This window comes from Eublepharis macularius, chromosome 10 (assembly GCF_028583425.1).
Source record: "Eublepharis macularius isolate TG4126 chromosome 10, MPM_Emac_v1.0, whole genome shotgun sequence".
NCBI classification, from domain to species: Eukaryota; Metazoa; Chordata; class Lepidosauria; order Squamata; family Eublepharidae; genus Eublepharis; species Eublepharis macularius.
Window position 1 is genome coordinate 84,615,875 of NC_072799.1, and position 18,370 is coordinate 84,634,244.

The window sequence follows — 18,370 nt, forward strand, 5'->3', positions numbered from 1 at the left end:
AGAAATAGATCCAAACGTAGAGTCTTTCTACATGAAATGCCTTGGCACATGTTTGTCAAGTGTAGGGAGTCGCAATGTTCACTGGGAAGCATAGCTTAAAAAGACAGAGCTGCCAGAGATCACTCCTCAAAGAGTTTGTTGATTTCATCTTCGCCTCCCTGAAGGCTCTGTCAATTTTACATCTCCAGTCTAAAACTGTGTGGGGTCACAACCAGAGGGCAGCGAGGAATGGAAATAGGCTTGAGCTGCCTTCCAGAGCTGGTCTTGGACCTGGAGAGGTTATAATGGGCTGAAGTTTCCCTTCTGGCATTTCACAGCGCACGGCTCCAGTGTATAGCAAAGCCTTTGCCCTGCCACCAGCTCTGTGTTTTTATACTACTCTTCCTGGCTAACATTGCATCTCCCGACATGTGTCAGATGTCTCCTATAGAGAGACTCATTGAAAAGTGCCTTGACAGACCTGTACCTAAACTGAGTCAGGCCCTTCTAATTTCTTGCACCTGAAAAGGATTAGCTGCTCTGCAAGGGGAACAGAAAGGAGGTGAACCAGACTTGCAACTTCTTCTTGCTAATGCTTCTGTGTGGGGAGGAAAAATACGGGCAACCCTGGAACGTCAAATGCAGGGAAAAAACAACAACACCAGGGAACCAATTCACAATAGTTGTATATTCTGTATATCATATGAAAGTGCAAAAGTGCAGTAGTGCAATTGTACAGTTAATAAATAAATTCACAATACAGTTAATAAATTCACAATACAAAAATACACAATATTGTGTATTTTTGTAATGTGAATGCTTCTGTGCGGTCAACATTTTCTACATTTTTGAGCCTGAAAACTGCAAGTTGCTCTTCTGAGGGAATTTCTGTGAGTGTTTTTAGGATGTCTCACTGATTTTTAAATGTTTGATGCCTTATATGTTCTCTGTTCAGACACTGCCTTGGATCCAGTGGTAAATCTCCGCTGAGGGAAAGGATTTCAACTAGCAGAATGAGACTTCCTTGCCTCCTGCCTGCAATGGGAGGGGTAAGCAGCGCCCGCCCGCCCATCTATCAGCACGTATCTTCCACGGGATCCAATGCATGGAAGGCACCATGAACAATATTTTTAAAATTGGCTGATGAATGATTAACTGAAAATAGAGGATAAAGAACATTTCTTTCTCCTGAATTGTATAATACTGTCTTCTGTCACGAATTCCATGCACACACAATTCTTTTGTATATTATTCCTGCTGTCGATTACTCCGTTGAGCAGCTTAAACTATGACACCTAATGAGACCTTGTGGTTTTTTTATCTAGTGTGGAGATGAAATTGTATCTCTCTGTCTCATAAAATCTATAATATCCATGGAAGTCATTTTTCCCCCTGGTTAGATTTCAGATGCAACTATTGTAAAACCAGTAGAAAACAGCAGAGTCCAATAATACTAATAAAATTTGTGGTAGGGTATGAGCTTTTGTGAGTCACTGCTCACTTCTTTGGAAAGCTCATACCCTACCACAAACTTTGTTAGTCTTACAGTCTTATACAGGATTCTTGCGCTTCTCTGCTGCTACAGACAGATGAACACAGCTACCCATGTTGATCTATTGTAAAACCAGGTCCTCATACCATCTTGATATTCATGAATATGAATAATATTATGACTAATATTATGAATAATATTATGACTCTCACAACTTTATAGGGCACCACTGGAATGAGCTGATTCCTAGTCAATGAACATTATATTCTGTTGTCTAATCACAAATTCCACCAAATGGGACCGCTCATTCATACTTTTACTGAGGTCAGTCTAGAATCTGCCATGAAATTAAGTTGGCTGAACTCCACAGAAGATTAATGATGTTGTCCTTGGTTTTCCATACTCCGCAGCAGTTTCTCAGAGGTGATCCATTTGCAAAACTGTACCTTTCGAGCATATCAATTTGAGTGTCACTTTGGCACTTCTTTTACGAGTTCACTGAGTTATTGCTCATTTGCACAGATGTCAGCCTCTCTTTTACTGGAAATTGTGGGATATTATTAACCAGGCTTTTCTTTTTGACCCACATGTTCTGTTGCAGATATCAGCAATATGGTCCCATCTTTTCCTGTAGCAAGGTGGAATGGCAAGACATCTGAGGCAGGAGAAAGAGGTTAAGAAATTAATTTGCCAAGTAAGGAATTGGCAGAAAATGATTCCTTGACCATAATTTAAGTCATTATTTTTAGTTGATGTGGATGGGCAATATTTAAGAGGTAAAAATTGCTTCAGAATCTTAATTCATTATTATATTTGTCATTTTTCTTATTACATTTATGCTACAGACAGACTTCAATGCTTTAGAAGTCAGATGGTGTTTGCTTTTACTACTATTTCCTGGCTATATGTGAGTTTTTGCATGATGCAGTGATTGAATAAAAGCTGTATTACATTTATGAGTGTTGCCATTGGTTTCAGTGGATGGCTGTAACTCCCCCCTCCCGTGCAATTGGGATACAATCGTCATTCATTGGCAACATTTCCAGGATCAATTTTTCAGGGGCCCTGGAGCCCATAATACCTGACACATGCAGAACAGCCCAAGGTGACAGCCTGGGGTGTGAAAGAGGAAATCCTAGCAAGGTAGCTTTCTCTTGATCATGGGAGAACCTGTTCTCATCCACAGTCCCGCTGGAGATATGCTGCCAGACAACAAAAGTGGCTGACTCTACTGCTTGAACAAGCAAAGCTACTAAGCAGGCCAGCACCAATTTCCAGGAGCATTAAGAAGTAGATCTGGAAGTGGCAAAGGGGTTTTTTTCTGACAAAAGAGATGGTGAAACTCTCTAGAGGGAAATGCGGGAGAAACACACAGAAGAAAACTGTTGCTGCTTTCAAATGCCCCACTGCTTTTTTCAGCTGAGAGGCGGGGGAGGAAGGGGGTCCCTCCTCCCCCCTCAGCTGAAAAAAGCAAGTGGGCATTTGAAATCAGGGTTGCTGCTTTCAAGGCCTGCAGCTATTTTTCCAGCTGATGTGGGATCCCCTCACATCAGCTGAAAAGCAGCAGCAAGAAAAGTGTTGCTCTTTACCCGAAGCTAAAGAGCTGGACACTTTTGGCTGCGCATGGAAGGAAACAGGATCAGGGGTGGGGCCATTGGATATGTGAGGTGCTGGAATGCTGTTGTGTTCTGGCTGAAAAAAAACCTGGCAACACCCATTTAAACCCTCTGAGGAACAGACCAAAGAGGATCTCCTTGCCTGTTCTCTCAGCCTTCCCAAAGAGAAAGTCGATGAGGCAGGTGAGCAGCAAGGGACCAGGCAAGAAAACTCCCCTTTGTTCATGATGGTGACCCTGCTCTGCAGTTGGGCAGCCATCCCATAGCCCAAAGGGGGCTGCCTACAGAAGTGCAGTACACAGATTCTGCATGCATATATATTAATGAGTCCTGACCAAATGTTGAAGCACACACAAGTTTTAACCGAAGGTATTGAGAGTTATGGTCAGTAATCAAAGGTGTTTAAAGTTATGGCCTCATTAAATGTCCAGGTACAGGGGTCCAAGGGGTACCTCCCGCCTGCCGTTTCAAGTGCTGCTTACAGCCACTCAAACCCCTAGCAGGCCTCCTGGAAGAATAGCCCTTACCCCTCCTGTTGAGACTCACCGGTCTTTGGGTTCTTTTCCAACCTGGGGGACTCTGCACACACTTGGTCAGACACTCACAGACACAAGGCTTACATAAAAGGTATTTATTACCTCAGAAAGAATGTATGCAAGTAGCAGGAATCACTCTACTCAGGCACAAGCAAAGGGCATTTAAACAAATAACGCTTGTCTATATTAACTATAGCTGACTAACATTTCTCTGAGGAAAACTTGAGGCTTATAGTCATTAACATACTCCTTAAACTATACCAGGCAGGTCTGGTCGTCATGCCTGGCATAGAGCAAAATATCTCCCTCATCTGCTGGAAAAAAAGTCTCGAGCAATCTCTGGGCTGAGAGGAGCCAACCTCCCCTTCAAATTCCTAGCCAATCAGAGGTGCCGTCAATCCGCGTTGCTAGGCGGGAACTGGGATAAGACTCCCTTGTTTCTCAAGGCCCCTTCAAGGCAGGTGCAGTTAATTAGCTGAGCCAGACATTCTGCTCCCAGGATGCTAAGCTAGAACTGGGCCTGTGGAAACTCAGAGCAGAACCACAAGTGACAAAAGGCACAGATTGGACACTTGTCTGCTTCCCTCAAGTTTTGATGGGAAATGTAGGCAGCTTGGTGGAATGTTGGACAAGTGACAGTTGAAAAGTCCATTGGACAGCAGTCAGAGAGCCAAGCTGCGAGACCAGGATGCCTAAACCAATACAGGCAATGGACTTAAAGGGGCTCTGCTAGACATTAAAGTGCTCAAGGAAAACATGGCCACAAGGCAAGTCCTTAGCAAAAGCTAGGAGAAAAAGAGAGTTGTCAGCGGTCAAGAAAGCAAAATATACAGTCCATTGGGCAAGAGTGGATAGCTGCCACAGTAGCCATTTATTATTAACCAGGGTCAGTAGGATGAAGAGCATTTGTTGAAGGAACATGGGCCACATGCAGGAAGAAGGTCTTAAATTATTGAAGGCCAAATGAAGACTTGATGTGGGGAGGAGGATTAGGGGGCACCATCAGCCTACCAAAGGCTGCATCCACACAGTGCTGGATATTTGTTCTTTGCAAGGAGGGCTTCCAGGCTCTTCGACACAGCTGTTTTCGCACTTAAGAGTACCAAAACACCTGTGTGTTCTCACAGTGCACACAGTGCTCTCTCTCAACCATGGATCCACTGAGTTTTTCCTCAGTTACACTACACACACAAAAAAATAATAACACACAAAGTGAGTGTTGGCAGGTGCACACTATGGTGAGAAATGGGCTGATAAGCAGGGTGATGGTGGCATTAAACTGGATGGTCTTGTCCACACAGGAAAATCCAGCTCTGAACAATTGCTATAGCACAGTGATGGTGCAATATCTAACAATGTGTGGATGTAGCTAAAGTTTCAAAAGACAGCACAGAGCAAAAGGATAACATCAAGTGGAAGAGGCTGTTCAGCCACAAAGTCACAGGAAGTCTGCTTTTAATATAATCTGTTTCCTTTGAGAGTTGTCATGAACAATTAACCTGCTTATGTTAAAAGGCTGCAAAAGAATAAAGGCCTATTTGTAAAAAAGACAGAGGAGGGGGAAGGATGTGAGAGTCGGAAGCTGCAAGGGCAGGGGGAGGCTGAAGAGGAAAGGAAATTTGTTTTTCTTATGAATCAGAGACAAAACTATGGTTTCTAATCTCCAGGTGAGACCTGGATATCTACAGGGATTACAACTGATCTCCAAACAGCAGTGACCAGGGCCGATTCCAGATGACTAACGTTAAGGCGCTTCATGCCGTCCTCTTCCGGATCGCGACAGGGAAAATGCGAAAAATCGCGTTTCCTCGCGCGAGTTTTGCGCGACGACGCGCAAAACTCGCGCGAGGAAACGCGATTTTTCGCATTTTCCCCGTCGCGATCCAGAAGAGGACGGCATGAAGCGCCTTAAGGTTAGTCATCTGGAATCGGCCCAGTTCTCATGGAGAAAATGGCTGCTTTGGAGGGTTTGGAAGTTATACTTATGAGATTATTGTTTATCTTATGTATTTTTACCATTGTTGTACCCCGCCCTGAACCTGTTTGCGGGGTGGGTGGGTTAAAAATCAACTAAACTAAACTAAACATTATACCCCATGGATAGCCCAGGTGAGCCTGATCTTGTCAGATCTCAGAAGCTAAGCAAGGTTGGACTTGGTTAGTAATTGGATGGAAGACCAGGATTGCAGAGGCAGGCAATGGCAAACCACCTCTGATAGTCTCTTGCCATGAAAACCCTGTCAGGGGTCACCATGAGTCAGCTATGACTTGAAGGCACCACAGACAGACAGACACAGACACACACCCCTCCTCAAACCCTGCCTGTCCCAGGCTTCACCCTTAAATCTTGGGAGTTTCACCACCTGCTGGCAACCCAAGAAGGAACTATGAATCCGGGGGGGGGGGGGGAATCACCCCTTCTGGGACTCCATCATGCTCCCTAGACCCCACCCAAAAGCAGAAATATGTCACCCAGTGCCCCCCTCAGCATTCACACCAAAAATGCCCTGTGTGAAGAATCCCTCTAATACTGCCTAAGTAGTCCAGGGAGTTCCAAGTTGTAACACAGACTGCAATGCAAAAGCATTTACCTATGACCAGGTGATGAAGTGTTACAGCAAACTTGAAAGGATTACTCAGAACCCAGATGGAACTGAAAATCTGAAATGCAGTTTGTTAATATGGAATTGCCCCAACCTGGATAGTCCAGGTGAGACTGATCTCATCAGATTTCAGAAGCTAAGCAGGGTTGGCCTTGGTTAGTAATTGGATGGGAGACTAGGGTTGCAGAGGCAGGCAATGGCAAACCACCTCTGTTAGTCTCTTGCCATGAAAACCCCACCGGGGTGTGCCACAAGTCAGCTATGGCTTGAGGGCACTCTCCACTCCACTAACGAGGAATTATACAATACATCAAAGCAGGGAGAATTTGCTCGCTGAAAGCAACATTGATTTCATACACCAAGAGTCTGAGGAAATGATCTACTTGAACAGAAAGGAGGGTGGAGAACAGTGCAGAGAAGACAGGAGACAGATGGATAAATACCAATAAGGGGATGCTACAGAAAGTGCAACACTGAAGGAAAGGCCCTTCAGTTGCCTGGACAGCCAAGAAATCCAATAAAGAATGGCAGGGCTATATATCATATTTCAGACCAGAGCTCTTCAACTCACAAAAACTCATGGCCTCAGAGCTGCCAAAATAGGGCAAAATAGGGCATTTTGGGGAAGGACTCTCTTTTCAATTGTAGGGCAAAAAGACTGGCAAGTTGGAAACAGAACAAGCAGAATTTTGTCGAGAAGTGGGCAGTTCATGCAGTGGAATGAGGTGAAACTGGGGCAATTCTAGAAGGGGAGGACAATTCCTAGGGTCAAATTCTAATCTGGGCAAAGGTAGAAAAGACACAGAAGTAGCTGACCCAATTATGGGAGCAGATCCTAGGCAAAGTAATTACACATGAGTAACAGTGGCCAGCCCTGACCTGGATAGCCCAGGCAAACTCAATCTCATTAGATCTCAAAAGCTAAGCGTGGTTAGTGTAGATTAGTAATTGGATGGGAGACCTTCAAAGAAGACCAGCGTTGCAGAGGCAGGCCATGGCCAACCACCTTCGTTAGTCTCTGCTTTGAAACCCCCAGTAGGGGTCCATAAGTCAACTATGACTTGTTATGGGTACCTTCCACCACCAATAATGGCCAAGTCTGTTGATAAGATTTGGAAGTTTCTTATTAATACCCTAAATGCTGTTTCTTGAGGAGACCTTTCCCTCCAAGGATTTTCCAGAAGCGAATAATTCATCTATTGAAGGTGGTTGGCTCAGGTGTGTTCCTGCTACCTTTCTTCAAGGCCTGTATTTTACTCTGTGTTGGCAAGAGATTTCTTCACTGGCTTTACGTGCAAAACATTATGGAAAGTAGGTGTCTAACAGCAAGATGCTTAAGATGAGAGCAAAATGGAAGCAATATGGGAACACTGTCAGCAACCAGTGAATCAAGTTCCTCTGACTTCTGCAACTGGCACATTGACAAAATGTCATGATAAGGGTTTGTTGGGCCAATAAATGGCTCCAGAATTCTGCTCCTAGCTCCAACATGTTCTTCTTTGGATTGGAGTTATTGACTTGGTCAGGCTATGTGGTCCTGGACCAATGACTGGATTGGACTTCTCCTCTGAGTCTGTAGCCCAGTTCACATGCTACAGTAAATGCACATACATCTGTTTGTAAGAAAGAGCCACCACACGTTAATTACTAGTACCTAAGTACTTCAGTTATACATACATGAAAATTACTCAGTCAACATCTAAATGAAATCAAGTGTCTACACTCTGTGTAGACTGCATTTGCATTCACTGTAATTTGTGGACAGAGCTTGAGTTCTGCTTGCAGGAAGGGACGTGATGCTAATGCTTTCATCCTGTTTGAGGAACAAGATCAGTTTATACAGAATCTTAAAGCCTCAGGGAGGAAAAACGTATGGGTGGCAACAATTTCACGTGCATTCTTTTGTTTATTCTTTCAATAAACTGCAAAGAAAAAATAAGTGAGAGAACACTGCATCTATTTTGACATATATTCCAAACTGAGTATTTTCTAAATATGTTGAATTTATTATCTTTATTGATAATGTTGTTGTATTTATCTTTGAACTTTCTGTGGTGCAAAATGAATTAAATGAACCATTTTATCTCCAGATTACTATTTACAGTTTCTGCAAAATTAAATTATCTACCAAATATTATGGGGGGAGATGTCCTACAGTAGTTGTGTCTTCACCTTTAAAAAATAACAGCATAAACATTCCAGCATGTTAATTAGCTTTCCTGATTAATGGTGCCAGGAAAATGACACAATCATTTAGTCAACATTCTGTTAGGGAGCTGATATCCCATTCCCTGGAAGTCATGATGAGCCTGACTTGGCAATGAGATATTCTGCATTGAGATGAATCTGTTTTGAAAACTGTTCTCGAAAAATCAAACCTTATCAGTGGAGGTTCAAAACAATGTCCATGTTAGAAAGTATTAAAGTCTATTTCAGAGTTAGTAGTATACTCTGTGTAAAAAAAAAAGTCATGATAAGAAAGCCTTTGAAGGATGACTTGCAATCTTCTTTGTTTTCAGCTCCAAATAGAATTCAGCAAGCTACATGCATTTTGAGCAGTAGAAAGTAAAGAACTGTGTGCATAAGCCTCTTTTTAGCAAATAATAAGGAATGCCTTGATAGTGTTTTAATCCAGTACAACCATAATATTCAAAGTGAATAGCATATATATTATCCCATAATAGGGAACTATGACCTTGTCCAGACCTTGTCTGTCTCAATTCAAATTGTGTTTAGAATCAAAGTCAGAGGTTCATTCATAAATATAGTGTAAGATCTGATCTTCTCTGCACCCGTGTTAACATTCAGGAATAATTTGTATTTTCTACTAGTGCATTACGTATGCATTTATTTGGATTATGAATATCCCATACTCTCAGGGCCAAACCAGATGTGCCACGAGGCAACCACGCCATTTTAAAGCGATTTAAATTACTGTGAGGTCCCTATGCTAATCCAGTCCATAGCGCACTGAAGCACTTCTGTTCCTGTTCCCTACCTGTTCAAGTGCTGTAACAGCTGCAGGGGAGACCTCAACTATTTTGGCACTTGAAAAGGCATTTGGGAGGGAAACGAGTGCTTCACCCACCACATTGTAGGCCTGATCCCTTGCAGCATTTTAAAATGTGTGTGGCAGACACAAGGATGCCATCACATCTATTTTGGTCCTTAATCTATTGAATTCCAAACTACAGTCTAATGAGAGAACTGTTAGTGTGCCATGAAAAAGAAATCAACTAAATAAAGACTTCTCTCTGCCCCATATCTCTACAGGAATGCCTCATCCCACTGTTATCTTCTGGAGAAAGTGTGTGTGTATAATGTGTTGTCGATGTATTGTGTAGTTTTATAATGTCTTTGCATCTGGAGTGATTGGTTATTTGGTGACACCTTCACACCCTCACCAGAGGCTGCATGTTGTATCTTTGCATAAGTTGTTGCTCTTTCAAATTCAAAAACTGCTCCAGTACAATGATTTATACACAAACCGACAGGCTATTCTACAGGCAGCTACTTGAATAAACTTGGATCTTCTTCGTGTGTAGATTTCCAGTAATGCACTAACGTGCTCCAATATCTATGTTTGCTTGAATATAGTTAGATAGAAATATAATTCAATTATTTGTTCATATAAAGATAGGAAGCTGCCTAATACTGAGTCAGCCCACTGAGGTCTATTAAGATCAATGTTGTCTCCTTTGACTCAAGGTCCTGAGTCTTTTCCATCACCTTCTACCCCTAGAGAGGCCAGGGTTTGAATTTCTGCATGCAAAACAGATTATCACTGAAGATTCCCTCCCACCCAGGAAACCAAGTTACTATAAATTTCCAAACAAGGATATGTGATGAATGATACAGAGAATTTTACTGTAGTCTTTTTAATAATGATGATACCATATCAAACATGCTTTAAAATTCAAATTGGTGATGATGATGCTGTTTATGGGGAATGATGAGTTCAGGAAGAGTAAATGGATTATTTTGGACAATGTATTAAACCTGTAGCATCAGTGATAGACCACAGATGAAACAGGGCTGGCATGTATCAAATAGAGTAGAAAGTGGAGGTGTGCAAAACGAAAAGAATGAGCCAGAAATCACTGTTTTATTTCATTAAAGCAGCTTCTGGAATGGTGAAACAAGTTTGTAACAGCATCCTCCAACCAATAAGTTTGTGTGTTTTGTTTAGTTTTGGTTCTTACCTCTCAGTGGTGGCACAAGGGTTGTTATTCCTACCTGTCTGTAGTAGGAGAGGTGAACTATCATGACATACCCAGACTGACACTCACGGCATAGCTAATATCACATTAACAGACAAACTCCCCGAAAGAATAGCACAGGTTATCCTGATTGCTAGGAAACCAATTACTAGGTTGTCATATGCTCAAAATTGGGGGAAAAGACAAATAAACAGGTACTAGATCAAATCAAGCCTAAATTCTCCCTAGAAGCTACAATGACTTTGGTCACATCATGAGAAGACAAGATTCTCTGGAAAAGTCGATAATGCTTAGAAAAGTGGAAGGCAGTAAGAAAAGAGGAAGGCTTAAAACGAGATGGCTTGACTCAATAAAAGCCACGCCCTCCAGTTTGCAGGATCTGAGCAAATCTGTTAATGATAGGATGTTTGAGAGATCTTTCATTCATAGGGACGCCATAGGTTGGAGGCGACTTGACGGTACGTAACATACACATATGCTTCAAACTGGGAAAAATGTGCAGGCTGGGCAATGACCAAGGTACTTAACCCACTTACTTGTTCACTTTTGTCTGTTTTGAAATACCTGCTGGGTTTGAAATATGAAGGGATGTCTATCTCATCTATTAACATCCACTTAGCAGCAATATCTGCCTTCCTTCCTGTAACTGTTGTTCATTGAGGTCGTCTGTGCAGGTGTAACCTGTTTTGTTCAAGGAACAACACCAAACAAATAGATATATCTAATTTGAGAACTGGGAGAATTCATGTCTATGACAGTGTGATCCCACCTTGTGACACTTGCATTTATAAAAAATAACAATGAACAAACTTGAGAAAAAAACAACTTATTGGGGACAATACAATAATATAGCATATATAACAACAATCATGTAACAAAACAGGCCTGTTTTGCTCAAGCAGACCCAGGTCTCAGTCTTTCTGACTTCTGTATGGTGGTCAGTCCCTTGAAATGCAGCCACTTGTAGCTGTGCTCTGCATAGAGATGCCTTCTGTTCTTCACAGGAGTCCTATAACATTAATAGAGAGTTCATACAAAGGAGGGCTTCTGAGGAGAGGGGGCTTCTCCCTGCAGTCTCAGGCCCTCCAGTCTCTCCAAGAAGATTTATACATGTAACATTCATTTCCAATAGTCCCAGCAATAATCAAATTACAAACTAACAGCCAATTAATATAAACACAATCCTCCCTTCCAGTAATAAGTATAAGAAATTCTCATACCTACAATGTTAACAGAGAGTTCATACAAAGGAGGGCTTCTGAGGAGAGGGGGCTTCTCCCTGCAGTCTCAGGCCCTCCAGCCTCTCAGGGGAAATTGCGCCTTTTTTCCCTTATAAGGAATACCCCAACTCTTTATCTCCCTCTAGTGGACAAGGGTTACATTGGCACACAGACCCTCCCCTCTCCCCTGTTGTGTGTTCTTCACTACTTATCTTGGAGAGAGTCTGGCAGCTCAGGAGATACTGAGGGCTGGAAGCAGCCCCTTCTCCCAGAGAGTAGGCTATTTCTTCAGGAAACAGCTACACTTGTGCTCTGGGAGAAGAGGGACCCCCCCTCAATACTGATCAGCAGACCTGCACATGCACAGTCCCATGTGTGCCTGCCCTGAGGATCTCAATGAACGACAGTTACAGGTCAGTGCTGCCCTGTTTTATTCCTGAAAAGCAAGTTCTGGGATTGTATTACATGGAATTAATTACTTGTTAGACAGATGCCTTTACCAATTTGTTTTCAGCTAGGTAGGTAGTTTTTAGAAAAAAAATGAGACTACACAAATGAACAGAAATTTGTTTTCTTGACTGGATGCCATTCACATCTTACTCCCCTCAGAACATTCTGGCATCGCATGTGTCTGAATGGATATTTTTAATAAATCAAACTAGTATTTGGTTTTACAACAACATGACTTTCACTCCTATTAATTGGGAGTGATTAATCTGATTTCAAAGTTTCCATTCCATACTACCAAGGAAAATACCTCTTAAAGTGCCATGTGCATAACCAAACCATTTGGATTAAAGATTGTTTATTTCGAACTGGTAAAATGCTAGTGCTCAAATACCTGGCCCAAAAGGAATTCTTCAACTGGTCTATAGCATACTGTAAAGTGCAAATGCATTGATGGCACATCTAAAATACACATATCAAGGTTCTTGTTCCAAAAGTGGCCTTATTTTTTTGGTTTATTCCTCTTAATCCTGTTAGCTGCCCCAGACTCCTCCGTCTAGTGACTTTGGCATGATCATAAAGGTCACACCACACAGGACAAATACTTCAGAAACGGAAGGGCCATTGTATGCACACTGTCGTTTGTATGGCAATCTCATTGCCACCCAAATCTAGTGTTTGCACATGGAGCAGATAAATCAGAATACCAAATACCGATTACCAGTTTCTTTGTGCATTTAATCACATGGTTTTTGTTGCCATTACCAGAATACTGCCTGGACCTTACATCTCCCAGCCTTTTTGCCAAGCCACTGGCCCCAGACCTCAAGAATATCCAGTTCGGTGTCTGCTCGGCTGTTAATATATCTCAGCCCATTTGTGGCTGTATATAAAATAAAAGGTCAAAATATGCCCTTCTGCTTGTCTTACACCCCTTCTTGACTCAATGAAAGAAGCCACGCCCTCCAGTTTGCAGCATCTGAGGAAGTCTGTTAATGATCGGACATTTTGGAGGTCTTTCATTCAGAGGGTCACCATAGGTCGGAGGCGACTTGATGGCACATCACACACACATGCCCTTTCTATTTTTGTGAGTAGTGTAATATAAATCTTCGGGAAAGGATGCTTTTTATATGGAAGAAGGGGGATGGTAAGACAGTTTTTGTGCTGTCCTGTCTTTGTTATATTTTTAATTTCACATTGCTATGGAATAGTCCTAAAGCTAATTAATTCGTATCTCTCTCAGTAAAGATCTCACTGAAATTTACATTTGATTTGTGTGTCCCCCTCCCCTTTTGAAGATACAAATGTAGGTGTTACAAATGCTCATTTCCAGACTTCTGGTTAATTAGTATGAAAATATAATTTCCTCTAGAGGCTCTGAGGACCTAGCAGGAATCAGCTTATGAGCTCATGCAGAGCAAAACCAAGCCGACAATTACAGAGATGGGGCGGGGGTGGGGGGGTGGGACCCCTGCGTTATTTATTTCAGTAGAGTTCTCAGTGAGGAGGTAAGTGAATGTTTGGTCAGCACCACTTCAGATTGTCATGACTGAATGTTCTTTTCATACAAATATGTTTCTGTACAGAAAAATAGAAGGCTTTATCCTTACTTTTACCAAGAAATGCTACCTTTTAAAGGACTGAGAATATTTTGCCTGTAGGAATATTCAGTCATGTGAACCCTCTTCTGCAGTATGAAATACCATCCAAACAAAAGTTTACATTCTCAGAGAGAAAAAGGCCTAATTTATGCTTTAAAGTTAGGATGGCCAGACCCACCTCAGCAAATGCCAGGAGATTTTGGAGGCGGCACATGAGAAGGGTGGAGTTGGGTGGGTGATGTCCTTTCCTCTGTGTCCCTTTAAAATTCTCCCAGTCTCTGTGGTCTTTATTAAAGAGTCTGGAGGAATTCCTTATCCATTACCCAAAACTGATTTCATTTTGGAGTGGGGGGTTTGTATAACATGGGGCTGTCAGGTCCCCTTACCCTCCCGGCAAGAGAGGGAGACCTGGCACTCATTTTGTTCTTGGTCTTTGCATGTGCACTTTGCATATGTGTGCTCCCACGGCAGCATGATCCAGGAAGTGACATCATCATGCAGGGCCCAGGAGTGCTCCCACACTTCACAATGGGCCAATTTGGGCCCCCCAAAGGCCTGATTCAGCCCATTGGAGCCCAAATCGGTCTGCTGTGAAGTGCGGGAATGCTCCCAGGGCAGCAGATTGATGTTAATCCTGGGAGTGATATCATTGCAACCCCCCCCCCTTGGAACTGCATCTGGGATGCCTGTTTCCCCCACCTCCCCCCCTACTGGCCAGGCAAGTGATGGCAGGGGGCAGAGGGTGGTGGAGGGTGGGAGCAGGGGATTCCTGGGATCCCTAGTTTACCATGATGTTACTTCTGGCTCTAGAAATTATCTCAGTCTCTATGGTAAAGACTATAGAGATGGGGAAAATTCCCTTCAATATCACCCTCAATGGTGTCTCTCCCATTTTTTAATCCCTCTGCTATAAATATAAGAAGGGTGGAGGATTGTGAATGGAAGTTGCCTGCTGCTACTTGGCAAATGGCAACCTTATTTACACTGGGTTAATTTACCAGGGAGAAACCCTGAAAGAGAAAGGAATGGGGGACTTTTCTTAGAAAAGGAACAAGAAAGTCCTGCTTCAAAATCCAGGGCTTTTTTTCAGCAGGAACGCGGTGGAACAGAGTTCCGGCACCTCTTGAAAATGGTCACATGGCCATCTCCAGACAGAGGGGAGTTTAGATTGCCCTCTGTCTGGAGATCAGGGGGTGGGGCCACCGGCCATGTGACCATTTTTGCCGAGGGCGATTTAAACTTTTAAAAATTCCCCCCTTGCTCCAGCTATCCCAAAGTGACGTCATTGTGTGATCTTGAGTTCCACCACTGAGTCCCACCACCACTTTTTCCAGAAAAAAAGCCCTGGCAAAATCTATTAGTGCATTCAGGGTCAAAACAGACATTGTGCACTCGATACATGGGCTGGATCCCACACAAGATTTCCATTGCACAACAGTTCTTGTGCAAGCATAATCACTGCAATTACTCCTCTCTGCCTGTTTGTACTGAGTGAAAGCAATTGTATCCCCACTATCTTTTCCATATGCACAAGAGTTAACTTGAACGTGGGATGGCAGATGGCCTTGTGGCTCATAGCTGCTGCTGGTGCACTCCAACAAGCCCAGCCAGCAGGACTCAGTTGAGCCAGAATTGGTACAACACCACTAGTGCCTGGTGGAGCCTGTCCTGGCTGCTCACAGAGTCAAAAGGGAGTGGCAGACTGGAAACAAGGGAGCGAGGCAAAGAGCTGGCAGTGGCTGGAATCCTACCAGTGGATGCAAGCAGCAGAGGAAGTCCTGAGGCCAGGGGAAGGCTGGGGGGTCAAGAAAAGCCCTTCAGTCAGTCAAAGGGGGGGGGGGGGTAAAGAGCCTCAGGAATGGCTGGGAACAGGAGGCCAGGACAAGCAAGGGTGCCAAGCTGAGGGATGTGCACTTACCTACAGAGAAGATAGTGCGTGGCAGCTGGACACAATGGTGTAACAGATCCATGAGATGCACTGGGACAACTGTAAGAAAGACAAAGGGGGAAGAAAAGAGGGTTAGCAGGTGAGCCAAGGAAGAAGCACTAGGGAGCCTGACCCATGCCAACTAGGGCCTTGTGGGAACCGGACAACCAAGTATTTCTTAAAATGAAATTGTGAACATGATTTCATTCTTAAATGAAATAATGTGAACTATATGTCTGTTGTCCATTCCATTGCTCCATATGTGTACTGTTACTTCATTAAAAATTATATGGTAGCACTAGGTTACCGCAACCCTTTCACTATTGCTTGTGCAAACAGAACTGTGCTAGGTACCTGTTCCTTTCTTGTGATGCATCTTTGGATCCAACTCATGGAGATTTTCCTAATAGTTTTTATTATTATTATCAGGGCTTTTTTTCTGGGAAAAAAGGTGGTGGAACTCAGTGGCCTCGGAGAAAATGGTCACATGGCTGGTGGCCCTGCCCCCTGATCTCCGGACAGAGGGGAGTTTAGATTGCCCTCCGCACTGTGGAAAATGTGACTATTTTCGAGAGGTTCCAGAACTCCGTTCCACTGCATTCCCGCTGAAAAAAAGCCCTGATTATTATTATTATTATTATTATTATTATTATTATTATTATTATTATTATTATTATTATTGAGCAACAGTGGGGCAATCCAAGTTCGTCTACAGGGCTTAACCTTTTCCCTGTTTTCCCAATCAGCTGTCTCAGGTGTTGTTTTTCTCCATGCAAGGAAAATGTTTCAGAAGCTACACATCTTTTTTTTTCCATGAGAGGGGGGTAGGTTTAGCGGTAATAAGCAGAACAGGGCCACGAGAAGCCATCCCACCACCCTTCTGCTCCTCCAATTACCTTCAAACCCCAGCATGGCTGCAGTCATATCAAAACAAAAATAGTTGATTTCTCCCGTGTCATGTGTTCCTTGCCCCTCAGGTGGGTATGAGCTAATTATCCACATGGTTGATTTGATTGTTCATTAATTAGCATTCGTTTTTTAGTAACCAAGTCATGCAAAACCTGAAGAAAGGAGTGAATTATGCAACAGAAATTAGAGATCTTGCGTATTTTTGTCAATACATTTTCTCATATGTGATATTTGGCAGATATAGCTAAAGACTACTTGATATGCTGGCCTAGAGTTCTTTCTTTTCTATTGCAACTACCCTGTTATAAATCCCAGAATTATATATAATATTATATATAATATATATATAATTATATATAATATATATATAATTATATATAATATTATTCTCTAGTCATTTCAGAGCTTTCTTGGCTCCCAACAGTATTAGTCATTTTATTACACAGACTTGTCTCAACCCTTGTATGTACATATAACCACCACTATTTCTTTAAAAAATTCCAGGAATGACATTTTGCATATCATCAGAGTCCCTGTTTAACTTCTTCCTATGTCTCTGGCTTGTCAGGTGCAAATAATTTCCACACTGTTCCCACCTCCTGTGCCCTTTATAATCCGTTTCTCCTCATTTGTAGGAACCCTGATCTAATGGCAAAATAATTATAATACCAGCTTGACTTGAGGCTGGCTGCTGCTGTGAAGTTGAGCAGAACAGAATATTGGGGAACTGGGACAAGGTCACGTTAAAGAGTGAGAGAGCACAGCAAAAATGGTGGCCAGAAACGATGATCTCCTGTTAGTGAAGTTGCTGTGTTTCAAAACTGGGTGGTGGTAGGGATGGTTCACAAATCATTTCCCCGTTCAGAAATAATGAGGTTATTTCCAGTCTGAGTCAGCCTGCACAGGCTGTGGACCTGGCCTCATCCATGGCTGCACTGTAACTCTCTCAATTAGTATCAGCACCCACACATCAAGTGGGCCACGTGCTGGATTTGATCTTTGGGATGGGGATTCAGATGGACCTGGACATGGTTGAAGGAGTGCCATGGGTGGACCACTTTGTCTTAAAAGCTCATCTGGGCGCACCAGCCTCAACCTTCACCCCACCCCACATGGGCAGCGAGCGCATTTTTGCTCTCCCATGGAGACTGATGGATCCTATTGGTTTCCAGAATGCTCTGCACGATCTGATGCCCCTTGGCGGTTTAATGGATGTGCTGGTGGAGGACTGAACTGCTTTAAATTTAGACATCTCATAAATAAACACGATCCATTCATACTTGCCCCTCTTCTTCCCTGTTCCTAACTTCATGCCCTAGTTTATCATACTGAAAGGACCAGGTTTTCCTTTATGAACCCATGCAACAGCTATGCTCCTAACAGCTCACTGCCCATTCCATCTTTTGGGGCATTGACAACAGCCTAGGCTCAACTTCTGGGTCCTCTTCAGAAAAACAATTTTCAGCATCTCAATTTATCACGTTCTAATAATTGAAATAGTTTGGACTCATTCCTCTTCTGCACTGCGCCCAAGCACGCAAATGAAAATGGAACAAAACATACTACCCAAGAAAACACAGATTTTTTTTCCAAGAGGGGATGGGAAGAAGGGAGGGGGGAAGGACGAAGAGGCAGGAGGGAGGGGGAGTGAGACAGAGAGGGGTGTGACCAATCCATGCAGGAGCTCTCCTTGTCTGGACAATAGGGTTCTCTGAGGAGGAGAGAGCCTTTTTCAAATTCCCCTTGCAGGCAATTTTAAAAAGCAGGCTTGTCTCAGAACAGCCTCCATTTTGTGTGGACTGGTCTTGGAGAGAAAC

General features: G+C 43.0%; 1 protein-coding gene and 1 long non-coding RNA gene across 3 annotated transcripts in view; one reads left to right on the plus strand and one right to left on the minus strand.

Annotated features, from left to right (window-relative positions):
* SGCZ (sarcoglycan zeta) overlaps positions 1-18,370 on the plus strand; it is a 392,529-nt gene that overhangs the window by 199,923 nt on the left and 174,236 nt on the right. The gene's annotated exons all lie outside the window — the stretch shown is intronic.
* Positions 11,257-18,370, minus strand: part of LOC129337084 (uncharacterized) — a 28,895-nt gene continuing 21,781 nt past the window's right edge. The window contains exons 3-4 of the long non-coding RNA XR_008597770.1: positions 15,636-15,704; positions 11,257-11,455 (exon numbers count right to left, since the gene is read on the minus strand). This is a non-coding gene — a long non-coding RNA (uncharacterized LOC129337084). The remainder of the gene's footprint in view (positions 11,456-15,635; positions 15,705-18,370) is intronic.